The sequence below is a fragment of the Anas acuta genome, chromosome 5, assembly GCF_963932015.1.
Source record: "Anas acuta chromosome 5, bAnaAcu1.1, whole genome shotgun sequence".
Taxonomy (NCBI): Eukaryota; Metazoa; Chordata; class Aves; order Anseriformes; family Anatidae; genus Anas; species Anas acuta.
In genome coordinates this window covers 9,808,133-9,830,604 of record NC_088983.1, presented here as the reverse complement: position 1 = coordinate 9,830,604, position 22,472 = coordinate 9,808,133, and the positions used below count along the sequence as shown (strand labels likewise).

The 22,472-nt window shown below is 39.2% G+C and overlaps 1 long non-coding RNA gene across 1 annotated transcript; it reads left to right on the top strand.

The window, feature by feature from the left end:
* The first annotated feature begins 11 nt into the window (after positions 1-11).
* Positions 12-5,897, top strand: LOC137856831 (uncharacterized). The gene is made up of 2 exons (XR_011096820.1): positions 12-97; positions 4,315-5,897. It is a non-coding gene; the product is annotated as an uncharacterized lncRNA (long non-coding RNA).
* The last annotated feature ends 16,575 nt before the right edge of the window (positions 5,898-22,472 follow it).

Genomic DNA, 22,472 nt, shown 5'->3' with positions numbered 1-22,472 from the left:
CTAGTATAAAAGGACTATATACATGTTCTCATCCCACCTGAAGGGAAATGAGGCAGAAGGTGTGTGCCATCTTCTTTCTGAAGATTCCACCATTCAGGTAACCCTGTGGATTTACTGGCTTCTTAGTACAGATTCAAATTATTATTATTTAATTATTTATTTTGTTTTGGCCTAGAATTGAGTTTGGTGTCAGAACCCAAATTTTGTGTGTCAGGCATTTTCCAAATGTCAGCTTACATGCCTAAGTCTTCTAACAGAAGAACCGGGAGCTATATATATTGGAATCCTGTGAAAAGCTAATTACCTGATTTAGGAAGAATGGTCAAAAACGTTTTAGCTTTTCATGGTAACTTTGTGATCTTTGTCCTTTATATGTTGACTTAATAACCCGTATGCACATAAAACTGAACGAATAAAGGTATGTTTTGGCTATTATGTAGGCTGATGAACTGCTTCTCTTCTTCAGTTGTCATTTTTTTAAGTCACTTTTGCAATTAAACAATCTTGTTATCTTTCATATGTTTTCTCATTGCATATTTAGGCATTCTGCTGTCTATAAGCAGCTATTACAACAACTTACTTGTTTTCCACTTATATGAAATAACAGTTTACTGATTACTCAAAGGTCCATACTTTTTTTTTTTTTTTAATTATTATTATCATAACAGAACATTATTATTATCATAGCAGAAAGTCTATTTAGAGAAGTAGGTTTTAAACACATCTGAAAATCAAGGAACATTAAAGGCTGGGAAAGGCCTTTGGAATTGCAGTACTTACAACAGGATGAAGTGGGTGAATGTAAAGAGTTCACATGATAGATGCTTGGTTCACCACAGTACAAACACTTTCACACTGGGTAATGATTCAAGATGTTACTGCTTTTTGTTTACTTGATACTCACAGCTGAGCCTTGTTAACAGTGCAAAGTCAGTCAGATTAGTTTAAATAGCTTTCAGATCTGCAAGGACACATCTGCTTGTGCCTGTTCTCAGTGTTTCATTTTGTTAAAGTCAATTTAAAAAAATGCACAAGAAATATAGGTTTATATAAAAACAAAAAGTTATATTAGACAAAAATCAACATAATCCACGTGGATCAGGTTTGTCAACCACTTTCAGGAGGAGATTGGGATTTATTGCCCCCCTTCTTTTCACCCCAAAGAACAAAACTCCCAGCCCTTCTTCTCTGAGAAGATTATTGCGTTTCTGCCCAGTGCACCTCATTCCTTTGGGAGACAGGGTGCTGATAAGATAGGCAATTCATCTGATCCCACATCACAGATCTTGTATTACCAGTCCTGAAAGCACAGAAATATCAATACTGAGGAAAAACAAAAAACAAAAGGAAAAACACTGCTCATGGAAGGAATTTGGAAAGTGAAAAGTATCTGCACACGGACAGTTTGTCCTAAAGTGTACTATCCCTGGCTTCTTTGCCCTGTAGCACTGTCGTTAGACATCTGTCAATGCAGGATGAACCCTCATGCCACTCTAGTCCCTCCCTGCATGGTGGGAGCTAGCTTGCAGATGACTGCTTTGAAATTAAATAGGCAGATCAGCCAAGTTTGGTAAAGGCTGATTTTATGCTGGTTGGAGTAACTTGTGGTCTCCACAAAGGTTTAGGAGAACAGAGTTTGTGTCAGTGAGAGCTAAGCAGCAAGCTATTGATTAGTTTCTTTCACATTAGTTTAATTTGATGTTCATGTAACCAAGCCTTATTTGTAGCGGGGTAATAGGAAAACAGCACTGCAACACAAGAATTTCCAGCCAAAATAAAGCAAGGCAATTACAGATTGTCCACTGGGTTGATGCAATAATCTTTCATTTCAGAACAGCTGAGTTCTGGACCCCAAGTGTAACCCTCTAGCAGATGCCTCTGTCAGCAACAAGAGGCTGTTTCAATCTGTTTAGAGCAGAAATGCTGGGAAAACAGAGGTTATATGTGGAAAAGAAATATACTTCTCAGGGAAAGGATTTAGTTAGTGTTTTTTTTTTTTTTTTTCTTTTTTTCTTTTTTTCTCCCTCTTTTCCCCCTTTTTTTTTTCATCTGTTTTCCCTAAATAGAGGAAACTAGGAATATTTTCTTCTTACCAGTTAGAGCAACTGAACATTCAATTCCTTGGGCGACTTTCTCCACTGTCAGGGATAAAATGTTGGAGTTTATTTAGAAAAAAAGAAACCAACCAACCAAAGTGGCTTCATGCAGATTTACGTACTGTCAAAACAATATATTGAGGTGTTGTCAACATTTGCAAAAGGTAACAATAGGAGTTCTTAAGATCCAGAAATGTTAGATGTTGCTAAAGTTTTCTTTGTAAATTATAATAACAAAAAAAAAAAAAAACATTTATTTATTGGCAAAGAACATCTATTCATCAAAAAGTTTCCTCAAAATGTAACTGCTTAGGTAATGTATACACAAAGATTTCTAAGACCCAGAAATACAGTTTGGCATGAAGAGGGATCACCTAAAGCAAATCCCTACATCATCACTTGTTTGTAGTGTGGAGATTACTGCATCCACCTAGGATATGCAAGACCTAAACTCAAATCCCTTCTCTAACAGATTTGAAATTGTGTCACATGTTTCTGTGAAATGCCAGCTATTTAAGTCACAGATCTGATTTCTCTGCCAAAGGCTATTTTCTACCCTTGTACTCTAAACAGTACATCTTCCACTGAAGTAAAAGAAAGTCTGGGTTTGACCTTTTTGAGAAAACTTGATGTGAGGGTGATGTAACTGGTAAAGTAAAAGATCGGGCACAGCCATAATACGGACTTTAACAGATGGGGGCAAAGTGTAGCAGCAGAAACATGCAAATCCTGCTTTTATTCGGGATGGTCCAAAAGAAACAGAGCATCTACTCATTCCACAGAACTTTTTGTCTCAGAACTACTTAAAAATAAAATAAAAACCCAGACATTTTTAAATATCAGAAAATGAATAATTTACTCTTTCCATTTTGGAAATGTTATCCCCAGAATTCAAAATTGCAGGAATACCATTCATCCTTCAAATGAACAACCTTCCCATACTGACCTCCTTCCCCCCAAAACAACAACAACAACAACAAACCCACTACCACTAAAAAAAAAGCCACCACCCTTTTTATATTTCCCATTTGTCAAAGCACTGGGTACATGCTCAACTTCATGCTGGAGAACGACTGAGTACTATTTAGTTAACTGTCTTCTTTTGTCTTCATGGAGTTAAACCTATGATTGTTTGGGGTAAACATCTCTGAGCAGGTTAAACTCATTTACCATAGCATGGGCTAACTCATGTTTTAAAAGCTTTGAATACACAGAGTGCCTGGCTACACTGGAGCCACGCGAAAATACAAGAGGCAAAGGATAAGTGATCTAGAACTGAAATCCCCAAAATATACCTGAAAATATGAATACTGAACAAAGTATGGAACAGGCTCATCTATAGACTGTACACTAGACACCTTGTAATAAATAAATCAATACTCAGGCACTGAAGAATAGTGAACTTAGAGGAGTTATGAGACTATGGTTTGGAATTTGATCCTCCTATTAAGTTCAGTATTTGTTTTGTTAATTAAACAGCTTTTTTTTCAAGCCTTAACTCTTTCAGAGCCTGCATTATGGTTGTTTAGTATTGGTGCATTGGGTGCTTTTATCATTTTAACTTTAGAAATACAAAGCATTTTATTTTAGATAGATTCTAATGAATTTTGTAATTAAAAGATTTTTACTTTTTTATCAGAGGAATTACTTCATGCTTGAAAGCAAGAGGCCCTGACACACATTTAATGTTTATTTATCAAAGTGGCAAATCACTGGTAATTTATGCTGGGTCTAGCTCTACACAATGAGGTTACTGTCGCAGTAACAAACTCTAATTAAACAGGGCTAAGTTAGAGACCTGCTCTGTGTTGTGGTATCAAAGCGGTGTTTCATTATACTCCTGTCAGTTCCCATGTTGTGCATTTGCTTAATACTGAATGCAGACGAGTGAGGGGATCTAGCGACTAAAGACAGAGTTAGGTCTGGTGCAAACAGGGTTGTGTTACAACTTTGTGCACTGTTTCTATAGCAGAACTTGAAATGTTTTCTCTTTAGAAATACCAGAGATGGGTTTCTCTGTACTCTGCCCTTTGGCTCCAGCCTGTGTTGTTGTGCTTGGTAGTCACTTGTGCCTGCAGTGAAGTCACTACAACAAGTTGATCTAGTAAAAAATGTCCTTGATCATGCATGGTAGGGGGGAATTGGGTCTTTAAAGGTCCCTTCCAACCCAAACCATTCTGTGATTTTATGATTCTGTGACTCTATGACTGTCTCTCAGGAAGGCGCTGCATGATGAATGTGGAGTGTGGATATGGGACCAGATCCTATTCCATGAAGTGAATGAGATGGGATGGTGAAAGAAGGTGATGCATCAGTGACGTAACCCCAGCCTTGCCTCTAGCTCCTCTTGAGAGAAATAAGAGCAACATGCCTTTACAGGTAGCACTTGAGAAAAAGCACAAAACAGAGAGTGGGTAGCACTTCTGAAGCTTGTATCATTGATTCACCGTTTTCCAAGGTGACTTGCACCACTGAGACAGGCCTACTATGGACTGTTGTGAAACTGCTGACATGCAACGGCATATGTCACATCTGAAAATGGGAATAAGGCTCACGTGGAGCTCTGCAGGGATGACTACTGAAGGAGATGAGCCTGGTCTATGCAGCTCCAGTATAGAAACCCTGTTGCTGCATAAAGTTGGTTCTGAGTCCAAGCTAGTACAGCCTTCCTCTGGGTAGGGTGTATCTGATGCAATCTGGACCTATGGCTGTCTGATCCCCAAACAAAACCACATGAATTTGTGAGAGAAAGCAGTAGGAAGCAGAACTAGAAAACTGCTATGTGTATTACCCTGGTGCAATGGCTACTTTTAATAATACTGACATGGAGCAATAGAAGAAGAAAGCAGCTAGATAAGTGCTTCAAGCTGTGCTCATCATGATGTGACCGTGTTTAACAGCACAGCTCCCAGATGCACCATGCCAACTCCACAAACCGTGAAAGCTGACTTTTCACACGCAGCTCAGACTTGTTTCTAGTTCCACGAGAAGCCCCATTAAGTTGCTATTCATGCAAATACATGAATGAAATGCTGCGCTGTATTTGCTACCCAGCAAGATTTCAGACTCAGTCCTGATCTCAAGACCTTTAGTGGTGGTAAGGGATCTTGCTAGTGACTCCAGCAGGCTGGATCAGGCATTCAACATCTTGACTTCATGGGGAATTTGTGGTGGAATTGAAAGGGTAGAAATCAGCTCTTAACCTTTGGCTGCACACAGTTACTGAAGACTATTCCCCCCAGTTGCTGGGCACGGCTATAGGCTGAAGACTCAGCTCTGCACAGCCCGCATAGCCCTGCTCTCACATTGCTCTGGCACACTGCACGTTTGCAGCAGCTTTCACAAGGAGTTCAGCTTCAGCTTGTAGCTTCCTCCCTCTCCCTCCCATGTGCCAAAAATGTGCCAGTTACAGAACAAAGGAAATATCACAGAGTCAGTTGGGTGGGAGAGCTACAGAGCCCAGCAATTACCTGCTGTTATCACCGTGGCTGTGCTTTCTGTCATGTTATATTTCACATTTGCATAGCTGTGTGTATTTGCTCTTTCATCGCTGTTGTACGCAAGCTGTAATCAGTTCATTTTATGGCTGTCTTCAGCTAAATTCTTTGTTGATTTTAACATGACAGAAGTTGAAAAGATTACATATTATAAATAGATAATTAATATATCAGCACAGCTTGTTGCTCTCTGTCTCTCCATCTCTTTATGAGAATCAGTTTCCTTTCCCTTTCTCTCCTCCACATAGACTGCATGAGAATTAAAATGAAGCCTGACAGCTTGATTAAAATTTCACCTGATATATTTCTGTTTCAAAAGAGGATTCCTCTGTCTTGAATAAATGGGTCATGTGTAAAAAATGAAATCACAGATCAGTTCCAGGTAGGGTAATTTATTCCTAATAGTATTTTTTTTTTTTTTGTTTAATTTTGATTACAGTTTGAGCATATTTATATACAAGGATCTTCATGATGCTAAGAGATGCCGTGACATTAATGAAATTGGCTTCAGAGTATCATTTTGGGGAAGAGATGTACAATTTATTTATTTATTTATTTTTGAATGGTAAACTGAGGCACTAAGTTGCATCACTTGCAGATGAGGTTAGAATTAAACTCATGTATCCTGAACTCAGGCATCATCTGGATATCCTTTTACTCCCATATCACAATGTCCATAGCTAGTGAACTACAGAGAATTAAATTTACTTCAGTTTGTAAAAGTATAATAATTTTTCAATAGATACAGGAATTTGAGCAAATTTAAGCCCCTTAAGTCTGCTTTTGTTAGGTACTTCCCATAAATCTGTTAAGAGTATTTTATAGATTCTGAGATCTTGTGGCCCTGCTGTAGAAAACTGATGCAGCACAAGCCCATTTCTGTAGCTTCCAAAGACCTTTCCACAGCTTTAAATAGGAAGAAAGCATTACGCATATATCTGAGAAGGGCAGTAGAAAATAAAACAGAGATATCTCTATGGCTGCTTTATAATTCACAAGCCCAGTCACATTGCAAATGCTATGCTTGTCAACATGAAATTTTATTTCTTTTTCTGTTGCCTGTGATGCCATCCTCAGCCTTCATCACTGAGCAACACCTTCATAGCACAGGGTTCGGGAAAAACCTGACAGACACCCAAAAGGTTATGTCTGATATATAACCTCAGATAGCTTTTCCTCCTAATAAAAACCTCACTACGGTCAGCTGAGGTACAGGTGAAATAGGAATGTTTCTGTCAGTGTATACATATGTTTGCTTACAGAGAGCAACAATGCCAAAACACTATGGTAGGAAAAAAAAGTATAATAAGGACATCAAGTGAAGGGCATTATAGAAAATAACAGAAAAGAGATCTAAACATGGGGAGGATTTAATATCTGAGGAAGTGTAGCAGAGGAGCTAAGAGCCATGTATTTTCTTCACACGTAATGGGATCCCCAAGCCAAAGCTCACACCACCTTAAGCAGAGTTTTCAGAGGTGAGCATCATTTAAATGGTCAGAGTTTAGTTTTCATCTTTTCCTTTTGGGAGCCAAATTTTGTCCAAAATTACAGCCTGTCTAAATCTTTTTCATTTCAATAGTGCAGCCGTAACAGTGAGATACACTGACCTAACACAAAAACACCGCTGCATATTTTGAACATAATGCAGCTAATTAATGCACTCAACCTGAATGACTTTGACATTTCTAAAAATCCAGACTGAACACTCACAACACTTAAGACAAGTGCAAATGTAATTTACCTCTGCTAGTAGGTCCCCTATATACTGTTGAAGCAATAAAAAGTGCCCGGAGTATAAAATTCTGATCAGAGATTGCTGGTTTTAATGATAATTTGTCACAACATTTTTCAAAGATTTTTCTTTAATGAAAAAAACCTTTTAGAACCCAAATGCAACATTTAGCTGGATAAAAGAAAGTTGTATGAATTTCTGGTTTTGAAAAGTCCCCAAATGCTTCTGCATGAAGTCACTCACAAGACACTTTGAGACTTTCCTTCTTTAATGAATAAAGCATTTCAAAAAAATTTCCTGAAAGGAATTTGCATTTGTTGCTAATCCTTTTTTCCTCTGTTAACAATTCTGCAAATCTCTGATGCACCATAGTTCAATAAGTAGGCAACCTTCTCTGTTTAGTGTTTTGATTTGTTTTTTTTGCCTTTAATGTAAGATAAAACAGGCCGCTTGGTTGGAAATGAATTTCTGAAGATTCTTCTGAAGATTCCTGGAAAAATAGAGAAAATGAGAACCCACAGTAGTCATATAAAAATGTTGGTATGAAGATCGTTTGGTGGTTCCCGAGTACTTGTGAAATATGCTGCAAAAAAAAACCCAAAACCAAACCAAACCAAAACAAAACAGAGGAACAATTTATCTGGATGTGTTTCAAGTTTGGAGTTGTCCTCTTTATCCCTTGAGTCACAATGATGATGCTAGCTAATTGTTGCAGAGTTTTTCTTAAAAGTCCACTTCAAAATCCCAGGTTCATTTATGCATTATTGATTTAAAACGGAGCTGAGGTTAGTCTGATTGACAGAACTGGTCAAAATTTGGAATAGTTTCTCCATGGGAAACTGCAATTTTTTGACATATCCTTTGTCCGAGATCACATGGAATAGTCTACAGCATTGAAATGAAATTACTTAGTCAAATCTGAACAAAAAATTGACATATTGCCACAGTAAGACCAGTGGCTGGTAAATAAAGTGGTACTTGTGTGTTAGGCAAATATCTCTAACAGGGATGAGTAACTGCCACCAGGACCATGAAGTTACAATGTGGAGAACTCCAAACTCACCAGGAGCAGAGCTCTGCACTCCCTGCTGCAGTCCTAGTCAGGTAGCAGGCAACCATTGAGCTGACAGCACATTATGTAAAAGATAATTTAGCCTTGTAATTAAGGAAATATTAAGTGCATAATCACATTTATTCATTTAATTAAGTTTGGCAAGTTTGTCCTATGACGTTAGATATCAATTGCTAAAGATACACATTTACACTTAATAAGTGTAATTTCTGACTCACCTTATTTTGTTATTTGCCAAGTGAACACCTAGAGAGTCCTTTTAAATGGATTAAGCAGGAATACAAGCTTAATGCATTACAAGAGCATAATTGTACTTTTATTGCTCATTAAGTTTTGAGTTAATTATGTAGCAACCAGGTTTATGTTTTATTATATCAAACCTCAATCCATGGGCTTTTAGAATTAGTCTGGGGGAAGGAAAACAACTTCCAAAGGTACTTCATGAATCTTATTTCAAGTGTGTTTATTTAAGAAAACCCACAACTCTGTATTTAAGAGAAGGCAGTCATCCACTTCTGGGGTCATCCATCCTCACATGAACAGCAGAATTTGTGTGATGGCTCCTGCTGACTGCACTACACTTTGAATCTACTGTTAAGGAACCTCCTTGAGAGATGCAGGGGTGTCTTGATTCTTCATTCTTATAGAGATGGCCATGTTTTCTTCCCTTTCCATCCAAGTTTTGTTACGCTTTTATTTTATCTTATCTAATTTATTTTTTTTTATTTTTAATTTAATTAATTAATTTATTTATTTATTTTATCACTCTCCTCTGAACAGTTAAAATAACCTATTTTCTTTCTTGTGGGGCATAGTCTGTCCTGGGTGAATTCCTGTTATCTAAATAGCTGTTGGAAAGTTTAGTGTCTACTTTAAAGAAGTTACCAAAAATCCCTGAGAAACATACATCCAGCAGGATTTTATTTATTTATTTATTTTTCTGGATGATCTATGGCATATCTCTTGGAATAGAATCTCCTCTTTGTTTACAAAGAAGAGACTCATAGGTGACCAACTTGGGGTACATTGTGACGAATATCAAAGTTAATGGGGAGCTATCTTATTTGCAGACTACAGGCAATCAGATACGAGGGTCGAAGATAGAGGGAGAAATTCTCATCAGGGCATCAGGAGAGATGAGATGAGAGATGAGAGTGATCCTGACACCTACCCAGGAACTCCTTAGTTAATTATTTTTATTTATTTATTTATTTTTTCCCATTGATTTCATTATCATAGAATCACAGAATCATTAAGGTTGGAAAAGACTTCCAAGGTCATCTGGTTCAACTGACCCTCAGCCACCAACATCACCCACTAAACCATGTCCTTGTGCATCACATCCAACCTTTCCTTGAACACTCCCAGGGCCGGTGACTCCACCACTTCCCTAAGTAACCTGTTCCAATGCCTGACCACTCTTTCTAAGAAGAAAATTCTTCTACTTTCCAACCTGAACCTTAACTTGAGGCCATTCCTTCTAGTCCTGCTCCTAGTTATCTGCAAGAAGAGGCCAACCCGCAACTCTCTACACCTCAGGTAGAGATACATGAGTATCTCTAGAAGTTTACAGTAGTAACAGCTATGGTAAAATGTAAAAAGTAAAAAGGCATGTTTCTAATTTCCACAGATGAACATTAGTGGCTTTTTTTTTTTTTTTGTACAGCTGGAAATGAAAGAAATCATTTTTAGAAATAAACATCTTCCCATGTGACTAATCAAAGTAATTATTCAGATGTGTGCAATTCTGTGACATTTCAAGGGGATTCATTTTATGGGACAACTATCTGAATTTATATATATATATATATATTATTTTTTTTTTCCAGTGTAGAAGACTCTAAACATGCACGATTTGCCTAAATTCCAGTTTTGTGGATCCTATCAAATCTTCGATTTCTAAATGTGACCTACTATCATTTTGAAACCTCTTTTAGAAACCTCATTTTAGACACGTATTTTTTCAGTGGGATGTATTTAATTTGTGACTTGAATTTCAGTGTTTCAAAATACACTTCACCAGTTGCTGTATATACCTGGCATTATTGAAGGAGATTAACAAAAAAAAAAAGGGGGGGGGGGAGGGGGGAGGAGGAAGAAAATTAAAAGAAAATTAAGAAAAGAAGGGGGAAGAAAAATAAAACTGTGAAATGTCTTCTAACTATAAAATTGCATGCAAATACTGAAAAAAACCCCTTGATGATGCAAAGCACATAGAGTCCCCCACATGTAAGCTTTGGTTGGATGGACTTCCAATACAAAATTTAATGTTATCTGACTAGGTGTGAACAGAATTGTCAATGAAGCAGAAAACAGGACACAGCTGATAAAACAATGAAGTTAAATAAAGATAAGACAACTTTGTTGCAAAGCCAAAAATTCCATTTGAATGATTCCAGTGTAGTAATTTTAATCCTGCTAAAATTAATCTCTTGGAAGTGTAACCAGGATGAATTTTCCTGTCTCCATCTAACCTGGGCTTTGTTTTGTAAACCATGTAGGGCTTTATTAGGTTCTATGGAAATAATCTGTTTAAAGTAATTCAAATTACATACTTATTAGTATGCCTGTAATTTGAAGACTTTAGCATTTCAAATTGTTGTTTTAAAAACAGTAAAGACAGTTACTTACATCTCAATTCTGGCAAGAACCTCCACCAAAGTCAGTGCTTGTCTTTGCCTTCAGTCCAAGAATCATATCTAAGTATTGCTCCACAAATGCACCTCCAATAACCTTTTCTAATGCATGAATTTGAAAGACCCACAGTTTCATTTGCAAACCACACCATAAAAGAGTATGCTTGTACAATCAAATGCATGGGAACCCTGGAGCAAGGTCATGGCTGATATAAATTCCTGTAATAGCATGTATTATGTCAATTTATATCAATCAAGAACATGACCAGCTCTTTCCTTAGGAAGACAAGGTTATGCTTTCTAGTGGAGAAAAATGATTGCATTGGTAGGCTTTTTTTGAGTTAGTTCCATCTTGCACCTTGGGTACCACAGGAGTAAAAACTAGGTGGCACTGGCTTGGCCATTAGTTTGCTATCTAAGGAAGTTCCTGGAATCTCCTTCAAGTCTGTAAAGTGTCAGAATACTTTCATTCTTGCCAGAGGTGACTTCACTCAATAATTTCCCATCACTTTTGATACCCAGAGCCCTGAAAATAGTCTGGCAGAGGCAACAAAAATGAGTGATTTTTCCTGCGTCATCCTCAAGATTATCGCAACAGTTGTTATTGCTATGAAAGCCCTAATCACACCTTTGACTGCAATGGAAACATGCCCTATGTATGCTAGGAGTCACTACATTGTAGCCTCTCCATTTCAACCTGGCTCAGTCATTGTTCAGTAAATTCTCTTTCTTCTGCTGGATGTTGAGGACTGCAGCTATGCTGCCTGCCAAGGTACAATCCCTCTTCTGGCTCCAATGACTATGTTGACGGACTCCAGCATTGTAGTCAATACCCTTTTGGATAACCTTACCATCGTCTCCCAGTTTCCAAGGGACAAAACATCAGCAAAAGACATCAGAATAGGTATATATTTTTATTTTTATTTATTTTTTTAAATGATGTTTCTTTTCCTGAGTTTTGCTGCTTTATTTTAATAAAGTCAAATGGAAACTAAACAGTAACAGAAGCTATGGTGATTCCCATCTTAATACTAGTATTGTAATAATATACAAGTGGCAGAGGAGGAACACACCAATGGAAAAGAGGAAAAGTACCTAAAGATCATCCCCCATTAACCATCGGCATTCAGCAGCATTTCATGGGGTTGATTCTGTGCTCCAGTTGTCACGCATATCAACTGGACATGCATTTACTGGTGGCTTGCAAACCACTTCAGTGCTCATGGTTCTTGAAGGCCTGGATTTAAATCTACAGAAAATGTGTATGGAGGTAAGATTGGCAGAACGTATGAGATATTGGTAAGAGCCTGGATCAGATTTTTGTATACACCACACCAATGTAGTGTTTAAATAATTACATGTTCACCTGAATCTTATTGTTGGTGTTCATATTATCCAGGAGCATTGGGTTCTGAGTTTTTGATTTTTTTTTGAGCTCTTCCCCACCCAGACATCCTTTTCCAGCTTAGGTCTTAACTGAGACACAATGATAAACAGAGGTCATCTGGCAAACAGATTAGTGTCAACATTATTATCTCCTGGCAAAATGGTGACGTCTTTGGCCAGCTGAAGTTTGCATGACATGATTGGGTCATTCTTAAGTAAATTTTCTGTGGCTGGAAATAAGATAATAGCCAAAGATAATATGTCCCTGTATCACCAGCACTACGCGGTCACAGCTCAAGACATTTTGGGTGAGAAACAGGAACGAATTCTTGAAAAGCGATAGGAAAATGATATTTAAAATTCAACACATAAATATTCAGTTTAAATGGAAAGAGACAGCGATCTATTTGGTTGCTGCTTTTACTAGATCTGGAACATTATTTGCATTCTTTATTTTGCTGATGCTGTTAAGCTCAGAAAGAATGTACTATATACTGAACTGATAAAAATGCTTGGTATAAAAATTGAGAAATGTTCACGGTGACTGGTCAGCTGCTGACAAAAATACTTACAGCAGAATATCAAATGCTCTACAATAGCTTGTGGTGGGCAATAGGAGCTATTCTGTACCTCAGCATTTGCCCACAATAAATTGCCACTTATTTCCATCTCATTTTTCCTGGTTTTGTTTCCCCTTATTTGTCCCATTTCCCTCCCCCATTTTCTAAGTGGTTTTCCAGCTGTGATGACCACTGGTAAAAGAACATATTCACAGAACTACATCATTTTCCTTTGCCACTTTTTTTCCACATCATTTGGTACCGGTGTCGTGCAATTCTGTGATTCTGTGTGATTCTCTGTAATGTTTTTTGTTGTTGTTTTTGTTTTTTTTTTTGGCCTTGTTGCCACCTCTTACTACCAAGAACTGTCTGTGCAGTGGCATCAGCACTCCCCAGCCCCATGAGGCCTGGGTGAGGTGCCACAGGCCAGGTGGCTTCTCTGGGAGGGTTTGATTGTGAACTTTGCCCATGGTGGCTCTGTCCTCTCTGGCCTCTCCTTTGTCTACCAGCCCCACCAACCCCTTAGGCCGGCCCTGCAGGGCAGCCAGGTGTTGCTAGGGCCTTCATGTCTTCTATGGTGTGTGATGTTAGCTGTCTCCTGATTGTCTGGGTAGTGATTGTTAGCTCCATCGTGACTGGCTCGATCTCAGTAGCAGGTGGGGCTTCTCCTCCCTACATAAGGCATGGGAGCGAGCTGGGGGATGGGAGCAGTGGTGGTGTCGTGGTGTTGGGAGGGTAGGGAGCAGTGAATGCAGATGGGCCTAAAAACACTGCCTTTGACTATGGCAGGGTGACATGCTAGCTAGTCTTGTGGGACAAGGCAGCTGTGCTGTGTCCTTCCAGGGCTGGATCCATCTTAAAAGGACCCGTGCAGTCTCCCTTGTGGCTCTTCGTGGCAGACTGCTGACTGCGTTGTCGTCACTGGCAAATAACTGCAGTAGTTAAGCTCCTGTGTACACACAGCGTCGGACAATAGTGATTATTTAAATCACTTTTGTGGCTGGCCGCTGGGGACAAATACTCCGGGCGGCCTGCTGGGGGCAGACGGTGGCTGGAGTGCACTTTTCTGTGGCTGGCCAGATGGGGACAGGCTCGCTAGCTGCCCGGCTGTGGACAGGCCCTCTGTCTGTCTGTCTGGGAACAGGCTGTCTGTCCGGCTGGGGACAGGCTTTCTGGCTGGTTAGCTGGGGGCAAACTTGCTGTCTGGGGACAATGTCTCTGGCTGGCAGCAGTACAGGAGTGTGAAGCTGTCAGGGTTGGGGGCAAGTCTGCCTTGTTCACTTGCTGTGAGGATTTTTTTAAAAAACATAATATAAAAATATAATAAATATAAATTCAAAGTAAGAAATTAAATGCTAATTCCATAAATAACATCATGGCGGTGGTGTGGTGAAATCTACTTGCTTCTCTGTACATTTTCTTAGCATTGTCACCTTTTAATACCAAGAACCTGCTTTCTAGGGAAAAGAACTGAATCATCAGCCTGAGTTATGAGCATATCACTAAACTAGAAACATATGATATATTCAGATCTGATATCAAAGAAAGGGGTTGAAAAAGTGATATTTCAGTCCCTGTTCTCCACAGCTGTACCTGAGCACCCTTATTCAGTGATTGGTAGGCTGCTTGGCACAGTGTTTGTGCATACCAGTCACATTCAAGGATAGAGCATGGACCAGTATGAGTAGAAGGAGTTTGGTGATTTAAACCAAAACCAAAACCAAAACAAAATCAAAAACAACAGCTTATGCCTGTATGGAGAGGTCTGTTCCATTGTGACTAACCCCAATGCATGAGTTAAAGAAAACGGAAGTGATGATGAAACCAAACTCAGTCACTCTCCTTTTCCTGATCTTAACAACATGAGAATTTAAAACAAAAATACGATAGCATCCTGAAGTGAAAATGAATAACTGGAAGTTGCTGTGAAACAGGGAGCAAAAACTGAAAGACCCTGTTTTATTAGATTTCAGGTCAACTTATTCCTGTAATAGGGAAATCAGTACTACTACTGAGGGTGTTTTTGTTTATTTTGTTTTGTCAGCAGTTTAAGATGGTTTATCTACCAAAACGAGGTAATTCTTTTAAAAGGAAGCACCAGTGTGACAATACTTTTTGAAGAAAGCACTAGGTAGCTTCATGCAAAAAGAGACAGTTTGACTGTGACCCATGCACAGTGTCACAGGTAACAAGAGTTTAGAAGACAACTTTTTGGCTGCTGGAGGTCTTGCAAGGAAAGCACTAGGGCTACAGACAGATCATAGAATCACAGAATCATAGAAACACAAGGTTGGAAAGGACCTACAAGATCATGTAGTCCAACTGTCCTCCTATCACCAATACCACCCACTAAGCTACTAAATCACAAGCATATCTTGTAGCACCTTGTCCAGGGTCTTCTTAAACACCACAAGGGATGGTGACTCCACCACCTCCCTGGTCAGGTCGTTCTAGTGCCTGAACACTCTTTGAGAGAAGAAATTTTTCCTGATATCTAATCTAAATTTTCCCAGACACAACCTGTGGCCGTTTCCTTGAGTACTATTGTTAGTTGTCTGGGAGAAGAGGCCAACCCCTTCCTCATCACAACCTCCCTTCAGGAAGTTGTAGAGTGCAATGAGGTGTCCCCTGAGCCTTCTCTTCTCCAGACTAAACAACCCCAGCTGCCTCAGCCGCTCCTCATAAGATTTGTGCTCCAGACCCCTCACCAGTTTTGTTGCCCTTCTCTGGACATGCTTCAGGGCCTTGATGTCTTTCTCGCGGTGAGGGGCCCAAAACGGAACTCAGGTACTCAAGTTGCGGCCTCACCAAAGCTGAGAACAAGGGGATGATCACCTCCCTGCTCCTGCTGGCTACGCTAATTCTAATACAGGCCAGGATGCCATTGGCCTTCTTGGCCATCTGGGCACGCTGCCGGCTCATGTTCAGCTGAGCATTGATCAACATTCCCAGGTCCCTTTCCTCTTCCCAGTCTTCTCGCCATTCTGCCCCAAGCCTGTAATGTGGGGTTATTGTGGTCCAAGTGCAGGACCCAGCACTTGGCCATGTTAAACTTCATCCCATTTGCCTCAGCCCAGCAGTCCAGCCTATCTAGATCCCTCTGAAGGGCCACCCTACCCTCAGGCAGATCAGCACTACGTCGCAACTTGGTATGATCTGCAAACTTACTGAGGGTACACTCAATTCCCTCATCCAGGTCATCAATAAAGATACTAAACAAGATAGGTACCAGTACTGACCCTTGGGGGTCACCACTTGTAATGGGACACCAGCTGGGCTTAACTCCATTAACCACAACCTGCTGGGCATGGCCCTCCAGCCAGTTCTTTACCCAGAGAAAAGTATACCTGTCCAGGCCATGGGCAGCCATTTTCCCCAGGAGAATACTGTGGGAGACCATGCCAAAGGCTTTGTTGAAGTCTAAGTAGACTACATCAACAGTCTTGCCCTCATCTACTAGTCTGGTCATGGTCACAGAAGGAGATGAGGCTGGACAAACATGACCTGCCTTTCATGAACCTGTGCTGTCTGGGCCTGATGCCCTGGATGTCATGCACGTGGCTTGTGATCTCACTCAAGATGATATGCTTCATAACTTTTCCTGGAACAGAGTTCAGGCTGACAGGCCTGTAGTTCCCTGAGTCCTCCTTATGGCCCTTCTAGATGACAAGGTGGTGACTGATCTGAGGTTTAACTAAAGAATAGGATGTGGAAGACTACTGTATATGCCATGAGAAATTGCTGGATATGACAGATAGCAACATGAGAAGCTGACAGTAGCTGCAGCCACCTCCATGGGGGTTGGCTGTAATGCACAGATGGTTAAGGAGAAGCTACAGGAAAAGTAGCTGAATGTCAACGGAAATCAAAGAGGAATACCAGAGATTCTGGATTCTGGGGAGGGTCAAAAGTCCAACAGTACATGAACAACCATATCAGTAATAATGTATAAGGGATACCAAATGTGGGTATGGATGAAGCAAAACCAGGTCCAAAGTAGAGTAAAAACTTATGGGTGACTTGTTCATTTGGGATGTGACTGATGTGGAAAAAGGGAGGTATTCGGGTGTTGTCACTAGCTGTGGAAAGAAAAAACACACAAAAAAGCCCAAAGACTTAATTTGGGATTTAACATTAATGCTAGAGTGATGTCACAGCACTTAATCAAACTTTACTCTGTGAAATCAGTTTAAATGTGTCTGGTGTGCTTCGGGAACGAACTTACAGGGTGGGTGAGCACACTGCAACTTTATTTGAAATAGGACTCCTGTAAAGAAAAGGAATGGTGAGGAAGAGAACGAAAGGAAGTGTGCACAAGCATGATTGTAGAAATAAACTCCGTGAGAGGAAATGAGGCTAAGTGAGAGAGCTTTTAATTTAAGCATGTGCTTAAATACCTTGTTTAATTGTACAGGACAAATTCCAGGAAAATATTCAAACATTTCAGTAACACGAAGTCATGCTTTCATTTATCTCCTAACTAGCTTCTGTAAGAGAAAGGTTCAACCTAAATGTCAGACCTCCCTTTCCAAGTGTTTTATTTTTCAAGATAGATTTTGAAGTTGGAGACTGCCTGTGGTCAAGCACACCTTTTCAAAAGGTGCAGATTGCCAGAGTAAGAGCTATGTTAAAGGACAGGAGATAAAGTGTTGGAAAGATGACACATAGCTTGCGATGAATTTTCTCTCTAGGAAACTAAAGAAGCTTAATTGTGGAGTTAAAATGTCACAACATAACACAGCTTTTAATGAAAATGAAAAATGTCTGGTTTCATTTGTTCAGGCAGCTCATGAGCATATCTAGATGGAAAATGTATTGGAAGTTCATATTGTTATTAAAAGAAGCAGTAAATACAGTGGGGAATTTTAGATTAATGATCAGAGTTCACCTGATTATAAGGACCAGCTGCTTCACTCTAAGCTGCTATTATGTCACATCTAGTAACTAAAAATTCAGGGTCCACAAGTCCACAAGACTTTAAATTGCTAGAAGAATTAATATAGCTAATTCAGTAGGCATTCCTTTTTTTTTTTTTTTTTCCTTGAAAATAAAATTAAGCACCCTCTTCATCATGGAGTTAACATGTTTGACTTTTTGGAACTGCCATCAGCAAAGATGTAAAATTCCAGTCACAGTAACTGGTGTTCACAAAGCATTAAACTGTACTTTTCATAAGAGTAATGATAGAAAACCTCTTCACATTGCATATTGAAATATTACTACCTATTTGACTGCCTTACATTTTCAATTAGGTGGGCTAGTCTTCGTCTGATCCAAAGCTTTCAGGCAGGGTTGCATGTGCTGTTAAGCAATCACATTCCTCTAAGTGGTGCATGAAACAATCCCTGCTTTTGCTTTATGAAGTGCTTTGGGGAGGAGAAGTGTTACACACAGGTACCACTGTGATTAGTATCTTCATTTTTGTGCTCATCTTGCTTATGGGCTGGGTTGATTCAAAGCTAGTAGTTTCGTTATCCAGGCAGCACAGCCAATTGGTTCTGCTGCCATTTCACTGCTGCCCAGGAGATGAAGCGCATGAAGCTTATCAGGAGTGTAACATCATGTGTCAGATATCTCACCGCTGACATGCTGACACATCAAAAACCGTGTATCTGTGCTGTCACTGCATGGAGGCTCTATGAGTAAAATATCTGATTTAACAGGCAGTTGTATGTATCAACAGGTAAAACACATACACTTACCTAGGACATCCCTATGCTTTGAAGTCTTTCAAGTCACCTTTTATTCAGATACTGTGATCTGCCTGTGTGTATTGTCTGGAATCACTTCCCTATTTGTAATTCGTCATTAAAACACATCCGCTTGGATTAATCATTGCCTCCTCTATTTGTTTAACATCTCTTTATATATCTGAACATACTGATGTATTTGCACTACAAAAAGCAAAGTGATGATTGGTAAGTTATCAATCTATGTCTCATTAAATAAGTGGCATATAAATATCTGAGGCAGGGCCATTTCATCTCCATGCATAGCGATGTTTTGTCTGCAACATTTCATCAACAGGATCTAATTATGGTGGGAATTTGTCTTGGCCATTCTGTGGTGCAAGAACTGGATACAGCAATGTCGCTTCAGTTATTAAGTACGAAGAAACCAGATTTCAGACCTTCTTATTCTTAACAGAACCTTCTCCAAAGCGTCCATGTGTAGATAGCTTGCCTGAAAGCCCACATACAGTACTGGGGATAAAATATTGGCTCTAGGATGTAAGTAGGAAAAAAATAATGTTGTCCAGACATGATTAAACATCCAAGACAGGTGACACAGCAGTATCTCATTTAGGATTCAGTTCTTCTTTATTGTTGTATGGATCTGAAGAGCTAATATTTAACAAGTGGGACTTGCAATGCATTTTGCCTTATCCCACTGATTATTACCTTCAATATTTTATATGAAATAAATAATATTTCCACCAGGTTCTTTTGTTCAGAATGCTGCTTGGTCTTCTTGAGCGTGTTCACTGCAAATAATTGTGTAGATTCAACTCTTTTCTGTGCAAGGTTGGGTGATGTAGTGTAAGCTACAATAGTTACAGTTGCTGTCTTATTCTTTTTGCTATTTAATATATTCACCATGCTTCTGTATTTAAACTGAAGGGCACCTTGCCTTGGAAACAGCCTCCGTACTCTTAGATGGAAACTAGAATACATGCAAGCAAACATAAAGCTGAAGAGACAGAGTCAAAATTTGCAGCTCCAAGAGCTTATAAATTAAAAGAGGTCTATCACACCCATGCCTCAAAAAAACACACATCACATGCTAATTGGAAGCTACTCTAATTCCTTGGACTTCCACAAAGCCCATCAAGGGGTCTTTCTCCATCAAACCTTCTCATATTTGCTCACTCAATAGTTCTTTTCATCTTGCTGAAGGACCATTTTCAGAAATAATAGATTTATCTGTGACTTTTTCAGTATAGTTCAGCAAAACACTGGGCAATGATCAAAGTCTTCCACAACTCTTGAGGGATTCTACACTACTAGCAGTAGAGCTGATGTCAGAATTTACTTTGTCATAAGAAATATTACCAACTTTCCCTTCAAAATGATGAAAAAATAATGCTTCAGAAGATAGATCTGTTAAATAAATTTGTTTTATCTTAATTTCTTTATCAACATTTACAGAGGCTGCATATCCAAGTGATTTACATGAAAACAGGTTGGAAAAAAAATCCATTTGTACTGTGATCATTTCTTCTAACTTATTAGATGACTCACATGTAGATGTCTCTCTTTCTTTAAGAGAACCTATAAAACCAACAGGCAACCAGGAAACCCATTCTGCTCACAACTCATTTTGTTTCCTGAAAGTGGTGGCATACCAGACTGCCACCCAAGTACCTCCCCAGCAGATGATATGACAGGGCATGACAAGGCTTTGTCATCGCTGTACAGAAATGGGATCAGCTGGTGGCCAGTAGACTGTCTCACCAAAAACACCTAGGTGAGACAGTGGACTGTCAAACCTTGTCCACTGCCATCTTGCAGTGTGGTCTGAGCATCTCCTAAGGACAACTATATAAGAAACGGAGATCAGATTTGGCCCTGAATTTCTAAGAATACATTCATATCTTGTTTTGCTAAAAGCAATTCCACGTTGTCCTTCAGTACCTGAAATCTTCAGCAAACGACTCTACAATGCTTATTTTAAAATTAATCTCCTGACCATCCTTCAGATCTGCATTCTTATATATATATATGTTTATATATTTATTTGCACTGTAGGATGGTTTGAAGCACAGTTATTTCCTTTTGCACTCTGGAATCAAATAAGGAAAAAAAAAAAAAACACAAAACAAAATGAAACAAAACAACATGATTAATATTCCAGGCCATCCGTTTTATAGTTAGAAAAAAACTCTGCACACAAATTCATGTTTGCCGTGTCCCAGGAAGCATTGCTGTTCAGCTCGCTAGAGGCCTGTGTATAGATCATATTTCTCTCCCAAAGAAAAGTATGATTTTATTTTTCTTAGGCATTGTTAAGGAGTATTTATTGTTCTCCTGGAGAAAAAGGGGACATAAAGAGAGGGTTCTGGAAAAACCCTGATATCGTTAAACTAATGCTGCTGTGTATTACAATGAAATGCTGTACTTGTGAAAGTATGTGACATTCAATATCCAGCAAATTCATTGTTATTACTGCACATTGAATGTCAAATGTATTCATAATGGTGGTATATTGAAGTTAAAATATTATCCTGGATTCAGACGGTGCAGTTCCATTGACAACTCACACCAGCTGTTAGGGCAGTGGATGGCACTTTCAGAGCTGCTCTGACAGGGTTTTTTAGCACTTCTGTTAGTTCATTTATAAAAACAAATGGCCCAGGAATGGAAGCATGATCCAAAGCCGCATGAGGTCAGTGTGAGTTTTTCCTTTGACATCAATGGGCTGAGGATCGAGTCTGCAGGGTGGAGAGGGGAGGAAGGAAGGAAACAATGTTAGAAGAGAAATCAGTGAAGAAAAACTCTCCATCACATTTCCCTTGGGTATGTTTTGTTGTAGCAGCTTTCTGGCTGGATTTAGCACTCTGCAAAGGGAAAAAAAAAAAAAAAAAAAAAAAAAAAGCGCAACAGCAGCTTGCTACTGCAGGAAAAGGGCAGAATGAAGTTAAAAACAATTCCTTAGCACTGCTAGTTGTATTTAATACAATCTCTGTTCCTTTTATTTGCTTATGCCCATGATGACTGAAATGGTCTTGAGGAAAGGAGATACTGCATGGTGATGTGTATGGGCAGAGCCCTGTCAGCAGCTACACCTGTGGGATGGACCCCATCAGCAGCACCTCTGTGGTGATGTGAGAGGAATGCAGTATGTGTAGAGTACCTAATGGGGGGATGTAAAAGGCATTAGCCCTGAGGGTGAAACAATTTAGAATAAAGTTTATTCCTTTTATTTATTATTTTTTATTTCTTTATCTGAAAAGTGCGACTGGTAGGTTATTCTGGATGATTTAGAGCTTTTTGCTCTTAGTGCATTATATCGTCAAGTGGAGTGGGAAATTATCTAGATTGCAGTAGAATGATTTTTTGCTTAAGAATATGGATTGCCTCATATACTTGCTATAGAAAAAAACGTTCAGCAGGCTAAATAGGTCCAAATAGGATTTTCCTTCCTTTTGATTTTCTTTCACAGCTCTCTTTATTTGCTTTTGAAGTCTTTTTCTCTCCTTTTTCTGCTGTCTCTATTTTTCCAGTGCTATTTCTTTTTTAACACTTTTCCTAGGGCAAGCATGAATACATGTGTCTTGTTTTCTCCTGTCCCTCCACCCGAAGTTTTAAACTACTCCTCATTTGTTCTGTGTCCACTGTTGATGTCCATTACATTTTTTCATTGTGGTTGGCATCTCTGAGCACTTTGTAAGAAATCAAGCCACAAAGTGGGAGAGGTCTTGTACTAGCCTGCACGGTATGAACCTCTTCATTTAGGAAGGAGCTATCAAGCATGAAGTCATTGATTCACT